Raw genomic sequence first — 10411 nt, 5'->3', positions numbered from 1 at the left:
TTGTGATCCCATGGACTGTATCCTGCCAGGTTCTTCTGTCCATGGAAATTCTCCAGGCAAGAATACTGGAGTGGGTTGCCATGTCCTCCTCCAGGGGATCTTCCCAACCTAGGGATTGAACCCAGGTCTCCCACATGGCAGGCGGATTCTTTACCATCTCAGCCACCAAGGTGGCTAGCCACCAATTAGAGCCTAAGTTCTTGAGGGTAGGGCCTAGTTATTAGATCTACAGTGGCTATTTTCAAAATGAAAACTAGAACCTGTGCTCCGACCAGGATATGTTTCTGCTTTGTTATACACTCGCATAACCATCTCCAAAAATCTAAACCACTGGAATCCAATATGCACCATACACTTAGAAACTCCATAACAGCACCCTTCACAGATCAGCCAGTAACACCCCTTCCTGCTGAGCCCAGAGGCAGCTCAGAATTCTCTCAGAATAATGTGGCAGGTAACTAATACCACCTGGATTTGCACTGTGAGATGAAACCTCTGTGCCGTCTGGAATAGGCACTCCTTGAGAACAGGGACTTGTCTATGGGGTTCTCATCCATAGGGCCAGCACCCTGCCTGACATATAATAGGCTCTCAGTAAGTATCTATTGAGCGAATGAATGCCCTCCTAGAAAAGTCAATCACAGATATAAATATAATGACTAACTCATTTAGAAGATGGGCTGGGCTGGGGCATCAGATCTCTGTCTCAGATCTATGACGTTGCACAAGTTACTAAACCTCTCTGGGCTTCTGTCTCCACGTCTAAAAATGGAGTAGCGGGACCTGCTTTACCAGCTTGTCATGAGAATTAAATGAATTATATGCAGTGCTTAGGACATAGCTGACACTCCATAAACGTGTTTCCAACTTCCTCTTGGAAGGAATCCAGCTACAAGTTACTGAAACAAAAGTCAACTGGTTCAAGTGAAAACAGGGGTTTTTTCATGGAAGAAGGGCGAATGGCTGCTGGGCAGAGAAAAGTGCCAACTGCATACTCTACCCGCTGCCTAGAACCGGAGTGGTGTAGAAAACCCGGGTTATTACCCTCTGCCTAGAACCGGGTCGGCGAAGAAAACCCGGGTTACTACCCTCTGCCTAGAACCGGGTCGGTGTAGAAAACCCGGGTTACTACCCTCTGCCTAGAACCGGGGCGGCGTAGAAAACCCGGGTTACTACCCTCTGCCTAGAACCGGGGCGGCGTAGAAAACCCGGGTTACTACCCTCTGCCTAGAACCGGGGCGGCGTAGAAAACCCGGGTTACTACCCTCTGCCTAGAACCGGGGCGGTGTAGAAAACCCGGGTTACGTCACCACAGCTGCCTCAGTGCCGCTAAATGGTAACCGGAAGTGCTCCGCCTGCACGTGGGACGCTCTGCTCTCACGCTTTTCTCACGCTGTTACCAGCAGCCCCCAGAAGAGGCGGGTGGAGCACTCTGCCTAAGGCCAAACCGCGGAGTGTGTGAACAGGCCGTGGCTGTGAACTGAATCTAACCGTCAGGGCTCTGGAAGTCTTCCCCATCCCCACAAAGCTGAGTCATGGATTTCCCAGGTGGGAGCTGAGAGCCAGAGGGCTGACTCCCTCATGCTTCACCCCATTTAGCGCTACTTAGCCCCTTGCTTGGAAGACAGGCACCGGCCAGAGACCCCTTACAATACCACCCCCTCAAAAAATACCCGAAGTGATATCCTAAAGGGGGCACAGCATATTGTATGGCTGTGGAATCCCAGCCTGCCTGGGCTAAAATCTCTATGCTTAGGCCATGTGAGCTTAGGCCGCGTGAGAGGTCACTCCACCTCTCTGGGCCTCAGTTTCCTCACCTGTGAGAATGATTTCACTTCGTATTTATTAGCACGAAGTACGCAATGACACCGGGCCCATGGGAAGAGCCAGCTAAACTTGAATTGTTATAATATCCATGTTATTGAATTTTTGTTTTAACCAGGTGAGAAAAAGTGTATCCATTACTGCTTTAAATGTGATCAGAGATCAAATAAACAAATTACGTGCATCCTTTCTGGACCATCCATCCAGGTTGGAGCTTCTCCCAGGATAAGCTTCCAGCAAGTGGGAAGCTGAGGTCCCCAGATGGCCCACTACTGTGGCGGCCCCACCATCTGGGCCCTCGCTTCCTCTCATCTTCCCCTTGAATCCTGTGTTTCTCCAAGGGTACTGACCCCAGCCACCTGCAACAGAGACCTCTGAGTAGAGAACACTTGTTAAAAAGACAGATCCCAGGGCACAGCCAGGCTTGCTGCACCCTACTCTGCCTTTGACTCACCTCTCCAGGTGACCGGGACACAACCCATAACGTGAGAGCTAACGTCTTTCTCCTTCCCGACCCAGTTTCTTCTCAGATCCAGTGCCTACAGTGTGCTAAGCATGGGGCAAGGGGCTTTCCACCCCTTACCTCCTTGAAACCCCTAAAACAGGACCACTGGGGTGTTGTGACAAGTAAACTGAGACTCGGAGAGGTATGTGGAGGGCCCATGATCACACATGGTAAGCTGTGGAGCTGGGATTTGAACCCAGGATCTGTCTGCTTTCCCCTTGCAGCTGTGCCACCCTCATTAGCCTGGCCCTGGGTCTAACTTGGTAATTTGCTGGTGAAAGTTGGTTGCAGCAGCCAAGCTTCTTGACCAGAGGCACAGGAAGAGCATCTAAACACACACGAGCAACTTGGGGATAGGGGAAGTGTCCGCATTTGGGCTTGAGGAGGGGAGTCAACCAGAGTTTGTGGTCGCCCATCAACAGAAACTGGCTGTGGGTTACTTAAGCAAGAAAGGAACTTATTAAAGGTTACTGGGGAGCCCACCACCTCTAAGTCAGTCAGCGAGTCCAGCGTGGAAGTCTTATGACCCAGATCACCTCTCAGCCCCTAATCACAGGACACTGACATGGCAACCCATCTCATTGACTCCCAGACGTGGCCAGTCCCTGCAGAACCTCTGTCCCTGGTCACTCCAGACTCTGGATGTAGGCATGGCCAAAATGGTTCTGTGTGCCCCTGTCTCCTTGGGTCATGGATCCCCCAAAGTTTTGCACTGGGGGCACGTGACTGGGGGAGTCTTAGTCGTGTGCCCAGCCCTCACTGCAAAGCATGTGGTAAATTAAGGGTGCTCTGTTGGAAGTATCAGTGTTGTTCAGTTGTTCAGTCATGTCCGGCTCTTTGAGTCCCCGTGGACTGTATGCAGCCTGCCAAGCTTCCCTGTCCCTCACCCTCATTAGTATAATGTCATTAGGTGGGGCATTCACCAGACACAAAGGCTGCTTGAAAACAGAGCATCTGGTAAGAATGCACATGTCCACTAACCCCAGGGGTGGGTGGTCGAAGACCCACCCAGTTCTGAGGGCTGCCATGAACCAGGTGCTGCGCCAGGTGGCTCACATCTGTCAGCTTCCATCCTTGTCTACAGAAATAATGCCGGTTTACCGATGAGAAAGCTCAGGTCCAGGATCACAGGAGGCATGAGCGCTGTTGATCTGGGTCCATCAGACCTGAGCCAGGGCTGGTGACCACCACCAGGACGTAGGTCACTGCTTTTTGCTTCCTGTGAGGGGACCAACCCCACACCTCCAGCTTGCACATTTATAATTCCCCTGCCTTCTGCATGCCTCTGAGCTTTGCAGGATGGTCCCTCAACATCCCTGGGAGGGAGGCAGGCAGGGTATTATTATCCCATCTTATAGGTGGGAACCCAAGTCAGTGGAGGGATTTGTCTGGCTCAGAGAGCAGCCATGAGAGGTCTGGGGTCTCCCCACACTAGTCTTCTCTTACTAATTCTCTGCTCCATTTCCTGGAGAAGCCTGGCTTTCCTTCTGAAGAGAGCTTGGAGAGCCAGCTGGGAACACCCCTTTTCCCTGCCTTTGCCTGGCAGAGAGCCAGCTTCTGGGGAAGGCTGTGGGGTGGAGGTGCATGGGTCCTAATGCAACTTGGGGAGGAGAAGAAGGCAGAGAGAGCCCTAAAATGTATGTCCAAAGCCCCACTTCTCCAGTAGCCTGAGTTGCTTTGCTAAAGAATCACTCTCCTCCAGGGCCAGAAAAACGTCCCCAGTCCCTTCGGCCCACCCAGATATATCTCTTCCAGCCCCTTAGAGTAGGGCTTTGCTAGCTGAGTACAAAACACAGGCCCATCTTCCTGGGCAGTGAATTTTTATAGGAGGTTTTATGATCTTCATTAGGTATTGAAACATCTTCCCAGTCTTCGCAATTTTCACACTCAGCATGTACCACCTGTACCAGTCAGAACATGGATGGGGCTGCAGCTGCAACAGCCGGAAGGAGAGCGCAGAAGCACCTCCAGCTGAGGGACCCCCTATAGGAAGCCCACCAAGAAGTCCAGCAGACTTCGACTTACTTAGGTACTTAGGTAGCAAGGATTTAATCACATGGCCACACAGTTGCACGCAAGGCTGGGCGCATTACAAGATAATGTTGGAGCTCTGTTACAAAGGAAAAGGGGAGGGTGCTTACTGGGTGGACAAGCAGTTCTGCCCCTCGTGTCAAGATGTGCTAAGATCCAGCAAAGGGCCAACCCCGCTTCAGTCGGTCCCTGCTGGGCCCGAGACACCGCAGGTATCCAGCCTAGGCATTTGGCATCATACACCCAGAGCCAGATATCTATCAGCCTGTGCTGATAGGCAAAATCCCTCTGCTTAATCACCCCAGGGCCAGGTATTCGGCAGCTGGAAATGCCCCTATAGCCCAGAGCCCACTGAAGTTATTGGGACCAGTCCTTCCCAAACTGTCCACCTTGCCCTACCTTGCCGTTTTCTTGGAAACCCCCAAAAAGGCTGTGGCTTAAGCATTCTCCCCTCCCCCTCCTGACCACCCTGTGTTTTTGCCACGCATGGCACGTATGCTTCCTGTCTCTAGACTTGTGCATGCATAGAACCTTTGTCTCCCTGAGCCTCTCCTCTGCCTGCTCCGTGGCCACACCTGATGAACCACCTCATAAAAGAACACAAGACAGGTCTCCAGAGACTGAACATCCTCCACCCCATTTCTCAGCTCTCCCTTGGTTCTGCTTTCTGGAGAAATGTACTAGTCAAGGGAGGAGCGGTCACACGCGCTGCATAACAAACCACCCCAGTCTCAGCGGCACCGGCATATCCATCACAAGTTGTTGGGGCTCTCTGGTCACCCCCACAGGGCCCAGGCGACGGAGCAGCCACCACCTCAAAGGCTAGCCACGATGGAGGAAGAGCATCTTCACTGGGCAATTGCTTCTGCTCACATATACCTCATTGGCCAGGGCGAGACAGATGACCCCACTCGATCACAAGGGGGCAGGACGTGCCATCTCCCCACGTGCCTGGAGGGCAGCACCTGGGAAATAACATGGAGAATGACACTAAGGACCACCTCAGGCCTCTGTTCGGGGGGTCACCAGGCGGCTGTGGTCACCTGTGCAGGGGCAGAGGAAGCCTCTGTGTCCTGGATGTGGGGGTGGGGCCACACTGAGTCCAGCCAGAGACCTACCTCGCGTGGGGGGCTGAAGAGAAGAAAGACATCTGACAGCCCCGAGCCTGCAGCTGTCAGGCCAGACAGGCCTTCCAATCCACCAGGTTCCTCTTCTGCAAAATCGAACCCATACTTCTCAAACAGCAGTTATGGTGAAGGGTAATTAAAATACACAGGTAGCATGGGGAAATAAAAAGCTTTTATATTCCCAGCAGCCTTTCATGGAAGGAAATACTTTTCAGTGGAACACCCTTTGCCCTACTGAGCCCTTTGATGAGCTCAGGTGGGCAAACTTGAGAGCAGAAGGTTGGCAAAGAGAAACTTAGGGGAGGCAAGGAGCTTATTTTAAGACTGTGTTTATAAAGCATAAAATATTCCTAAGATTTCTTTGAGGGTGACCTTATCTATTTGGGATGATTTGGGGGGAATCAATGGAGATTATGGGGCATGTGGGCTTCCCTAGTAGCTCAGCTGGTAAAGAATCTGCCTGCAGTGCAGGAGACCCTGGTTCCATTCCTGGGTCAGCAAGATCCCCTGGAGAAGGGATAAGCTACCCAGTCTGGTATTCATGGGCTTCTCTTGTGACTCAGACAGTAAAGAATCTGCCTGCAATGCAATGGATTGTGAAGCTCCCCTGGAGGAGGGCATGGCAACCCACTCCAGTATTTTTGCCTGGAGAATCCCCATGAACAGAGGAGCTTGGAGGGCTACAGTTCATGGGGTCACAAAAGAGTCGGCCACGACTGAGTGACTAAGCACAGCACAGCACAGCCTGTGGGCAACCAAGCCACCCCCCCCCCAATTGCCCCTATCAAAATTGGGAACAAACCAATTGTTCGTATAACGGGAAGAGGAGATTCAGGGGTTTCTGTTGCAGTTCACAGGACTGGGGAGCAAAAGGAGGGAAGCAGGAGAGGGAAGGCAGCAAGATGACAGCCACTGGCAGGAACATAATGGCCAGGGAGGTTCCCTGGGGGTGTGAAGGCCGCAGGCGGTACTCTGAGAATAGGCTGTGGCTTTGACGCTGTGACGTGATGTAAGCCCGGGTTCCTCCCTGCACCTCACGCCTTGAGCAAACTTCCTCTGATGACAGGAGGCTCGCTGCAGCACAGTGTTCACTCAGCATGCTGCCGTGTGTTGTTCATGTTGCGTCAAAGCCAACTTGTGGACAGGGAGGCCTGTTCTGCCTCCTGGGCTGAGAGTGGAGAGAAAGCATATCAAAAACCAGATCCTGATCCTGCCAGCACAAAAAGATACGCTGATAAGGTTTGGACGTACTCTTCTGGAAGCCTCCTGTGGCCAGCCCAGTGTGGGGCTTGTCTGAGCAGAGAAATGGGGGACAGGGCAGCAGAAAGACAAGAAAGAAACTTCTTGAGACCAGCAGTCACCTCATTAATCTAGGGGTGCAGGCCATTTGGCAGACAGGGCAAACTGAGTCCTGGGGGGATCAACTTTCCCACAGTTACCCAGCCAGCCAGCAGTACAGCCAGGGAGGAGGGAAAGGGGAGCACAGAGAAGGGGAGGCCTTGCCCAAGGCCATATAGCACTTCCAAGGCAGAGCCAGGATGCAAGGACTCCAGAGCCCATCTCTTCCAGCTGCCAGCCTGGGAAAGCTGTCCAACACTTTTACCCACTTTTTGCCTCATGCCAAGGGAGAGGTTGAGTGGTGGGGTGAGGAGAGGTAGCGTGATCTAAGAAATCCACTCCAGCCCAGACACTACAACTGAACCAGTCCCCCTTGCGCCCTGGAGGGAGCAGCCATCCCCCTAAATTGACAGTACCTGCAAGGACAGCCATACTCTGGGTGGGACACCAGACCTGGAGCTCAGCCTCCTGCACGTGTGATCTCACTGAACCCTCAGGCAGCCCTGAGAGGTGCCTCGGCTGTTTTCAATTTTTCTAGAGAGGAGACTGGGGTGAGCTGGACCGAGGCCTCGGAGCTGTCCAGGGCTCCAACTCCAAGCGGGAGGGGCCTGACTGGGACTGACTGGGAGTGGGTCGGCGTGGGGGGCGGGGGGAGTGGGGGGTGGTGTGAGGGTGGGCTCCTCAGCCCGGATGTGCCCTGGCTGGAGCTGCGGAGCTGCGAAGCTGAGCAGGAAGGAGGGAACAATGGACTGAGGCCTCAGCGGGGCTGCTGGCTTCCGGAGCCAGGGTGGGGCCAGCTGGGGTCAGGCCGGAGTCTGACTGCCAAAGATTGTAGGAAAGAGGTCCCTGCGCAGGAGACTAGCAAGATTAACATCGTCTGAGCACTCACATGTGCCCGGACGATGGAGTTATCTCCTGGAGTCTTCACTTTGTTACTATCCCCATTTTGCAGATGAAGAAATCGAGGCACAGAGTTTAAATAAAATTACCGAGGTTAAGTAAGGGGTGAAAGCAATAGTTGAACCTGAGCCGTCTGGCTCCAAATCCTATGCTCTTGACCACCATAAACTTGATTCACACACACACCCTACCTCCTTACACACACATTTTCTTGTAAATTTCCTTTTTTTTTTCACTTAAAGCTTTCTATGTCATAAATACAATCCTCAGTTGTCCTTGTTGGAAGTCCCAAGAAGCTGGGAAGATGTCCTTGCACCCAGCCCCCCACCCCACGTCTTTCCCACTATTTGAAGGACCGATTTCCATTTCCACCATAGGTGCCCTGTCCTTGGGGTAGGCCTGGTTCCTCAAATTTAAATTGGTGATAACATCAGGGATGGGCCAGTGGCTCCTGCGTCCATAGGGTTCTCCTGGCAAGAATACTGGAGTGGGTTGCCATTTCCTTCGGGGATTTTCCCGACTCAGGGATCAAACCCAGGTCTCCTGCATTGCAGCCAGATTCTTTACCATCTGAGCTACCAGGGAAACTCAGTGGGTGCTTAAGCCCCTCCTAATCTCTATCAGAGGCCCCTCCATCACCCCCAAAAGATGCACCATCTACATAAAATTATGTGTTTATTATGCAAAGGAAGCCTTACCCGGCCTCCTTACTACTCCGAATCAGACTAGTGCACCCAAGTCCCCCCACCACAGAGAATTCCAGAGACAGCAGGACTGGTGGGTGCATGCTTGCTGGGTTCCCGGCTTTGAACACTAGATAAGGAAACACTGCTGTGTTCTTAGGATCTGGCTGGGTGACAATGTGGCCCTTCCCAGAGTGGAAAAAGACATGGGAAGATCCAGCCTGGCTAGCAGTGGTGGCTCCAGAATCCACAGAAGGCAGGGTAGCTGGAGCAGGTGGAGGTGCTGGCCTGGGCTTGCATTTTATACAAGATTAAGGCATCAGATTGGCACCGTCAAGGACTGGGAAGGCCTGTGGGAGTCTTGGACCCCTCACCCAACTCCCAGCTGAGACAGACTGGGAGATCTCAGTACAGCAGGGATGAGGCCGGGGATGAGGTGGCTTGTTAAAGCCACCCCACTACATCTGCTGGGAGAAAGTCCTTTCCCAAAGAGGCTGATGGAGCTTCTCCTCCAAGAATGATGAACCAGCTGGAGGCCCCCATCCCAAAGTCCCCTTGGGTACTCACAACAGCAGCTGGGAGCACTGGATGGGGGACCAAGACACCTGAGCTCGTCCACGCCGGGGGCTGCTAAATGACCTTGGACCGGTCATTCTCCCGCTCTGGGCCTCCAGCTTCCCCGCCCACCACACCAGGGGCCTCCAAGGACTCTTCCCACTCTTGACAGGTGGACTGACAATGGCACTTCCCCTTCTGGGGCCACCTGAGCAGCCAGGTGGATGATCTGGTACAAGTCACCTCTCTGAACCTTCCTTTCATCACCAAATATTGTTTTCCAAAGACAGTTATAATTTGGGGGGTCACCCAGCATTCACTTCTCCTTATGGTATCAACCCCTGATTTTCTTCAGGGGAAGCCTCCTCCCACACCTCAGCCTCGGGCAGTGGATGGAGTTGAAACTACGCCTGACTCCAAGGGGACAAGAGTGACTAAGCCAGGCCCAGACCTGCATTCCATCCCCTGAGCCTCCAGTGAACTGTCCAGAGGGTAGTCACGTAGCCCCGTTCCAGTCACTGACAGCTGGGCTTAGGATTTATTCCAAATGTTGAGAAGAATGGGAGCATCAAACCTGAGAGGGCTGGCTGCTGGAGTTGCTGGCAGCTGTCCTGCCTCTGCTGGAAATGGAGCCTTTGCAGAGAGGCAGAGCTGGGGGCTAGGACATCAGGGCTTGGTGCTGCAGCCTGCTCCCTCCAGTCCACGGTGTGCGTGCATGCGTGCGTGCGTGCGTGCGTGTGTGTGTGTGTGTGTGTTAGTCGCTCAAGTGTCTGACTCTGCAACCCCATGGACTGTAGCCCGCCAGGCTCCTCATCCATGGAACTCTCTGGGCAAGAATCCTGGAGTGGGTTGCCATTCCCTTCCCTAGGGGATCTTCCCAACCCAGGGATCGAATCCAGCTCTCCTGCATTGCAGGTGGATTCTTTACTGTCTGAGCCACCAAAAGGGCCCCAGTCCAGCTGTGCTTGAAGCCAACTGACTATTCTTAGGCTTTCTACATCCAAGAGCCAATAAAGTACCTTTTTCACTTAAGCCAGTTTAAAGTGGGTTTTTGGTGCTCATAATGCAAACAGTCATGACCAATTTGGATTTACTTGATACTGTGGCAACCCAGTATTCTTGCCTGGGTAATTCCATGGACAGAGGAGCCTGGCCGGCTACAGTCCATGGGGTTACCAAGAGTCAGACACAACTGAGTTACTTCCACTTTTTTAAATGATGTTATCAATTATAAGATTTTTAAAGAAAATACATCTATTTAGTAACTTTGGTGAAAACGGTGTATCAGGTGTGCCCTCTAAAAAACTTAGAGTAGTGTATTTTATTTCTAAAATTGCACATCATGGTCACTTTGGTGACTTGCTCAAAGATTAAAGTTCTTCACATTCTTTGGATGAATTTGGCAAGTTTTGTTTTGCCTGGGTGACAATAACCTTCTGAAAACTCAC

At 52.5% G+C, this 10411-nt stretch overlaps 1 long non-coding RNA gene across 1 annotated transcript; it reads right to left on the bottom strand.

Moving 5' to 3' along the window:
• Positions 1 to 5640: 5640 nt before the first annotated feature.
• On the bottom strand, positions 5641 to 7419 carry LOC139036504 (uncharacterized). The gene is made up of 2 exons (XR_011489266.1): positions 7242 to 7419; positions 5641 to 6655 (listed from the first exon to the last, which is right to left on the bottom strand). It is a non-coding gene; the product is annotated as an uncharacterized lncRNA (long non-coding RNA).
• Positions 7420 to 10411: the final 2992 nt, after the last annotated feature.

Source organism: Odocoileus virginianus, chromosome 9, assembly GCF_023699985.2.
Source record: "Odocoileus virginianus isolate 20LAN1187 ecotype Illinois chromosome 9, Ovbor_1.2, whole genome shotgun sequence".
Taxonomy (NCBI): Eukaryota; Metazoa; Chordata; class Mammalia; order Artiodactyla; family Cervidae; genus Odocoileus; species Odocoileus virginianus.
The sequence above is the reverse complement of the archived record's forward strand: the minus strand, read 5'-3'. Positions and strand labels throughout refer to the sequence as shown.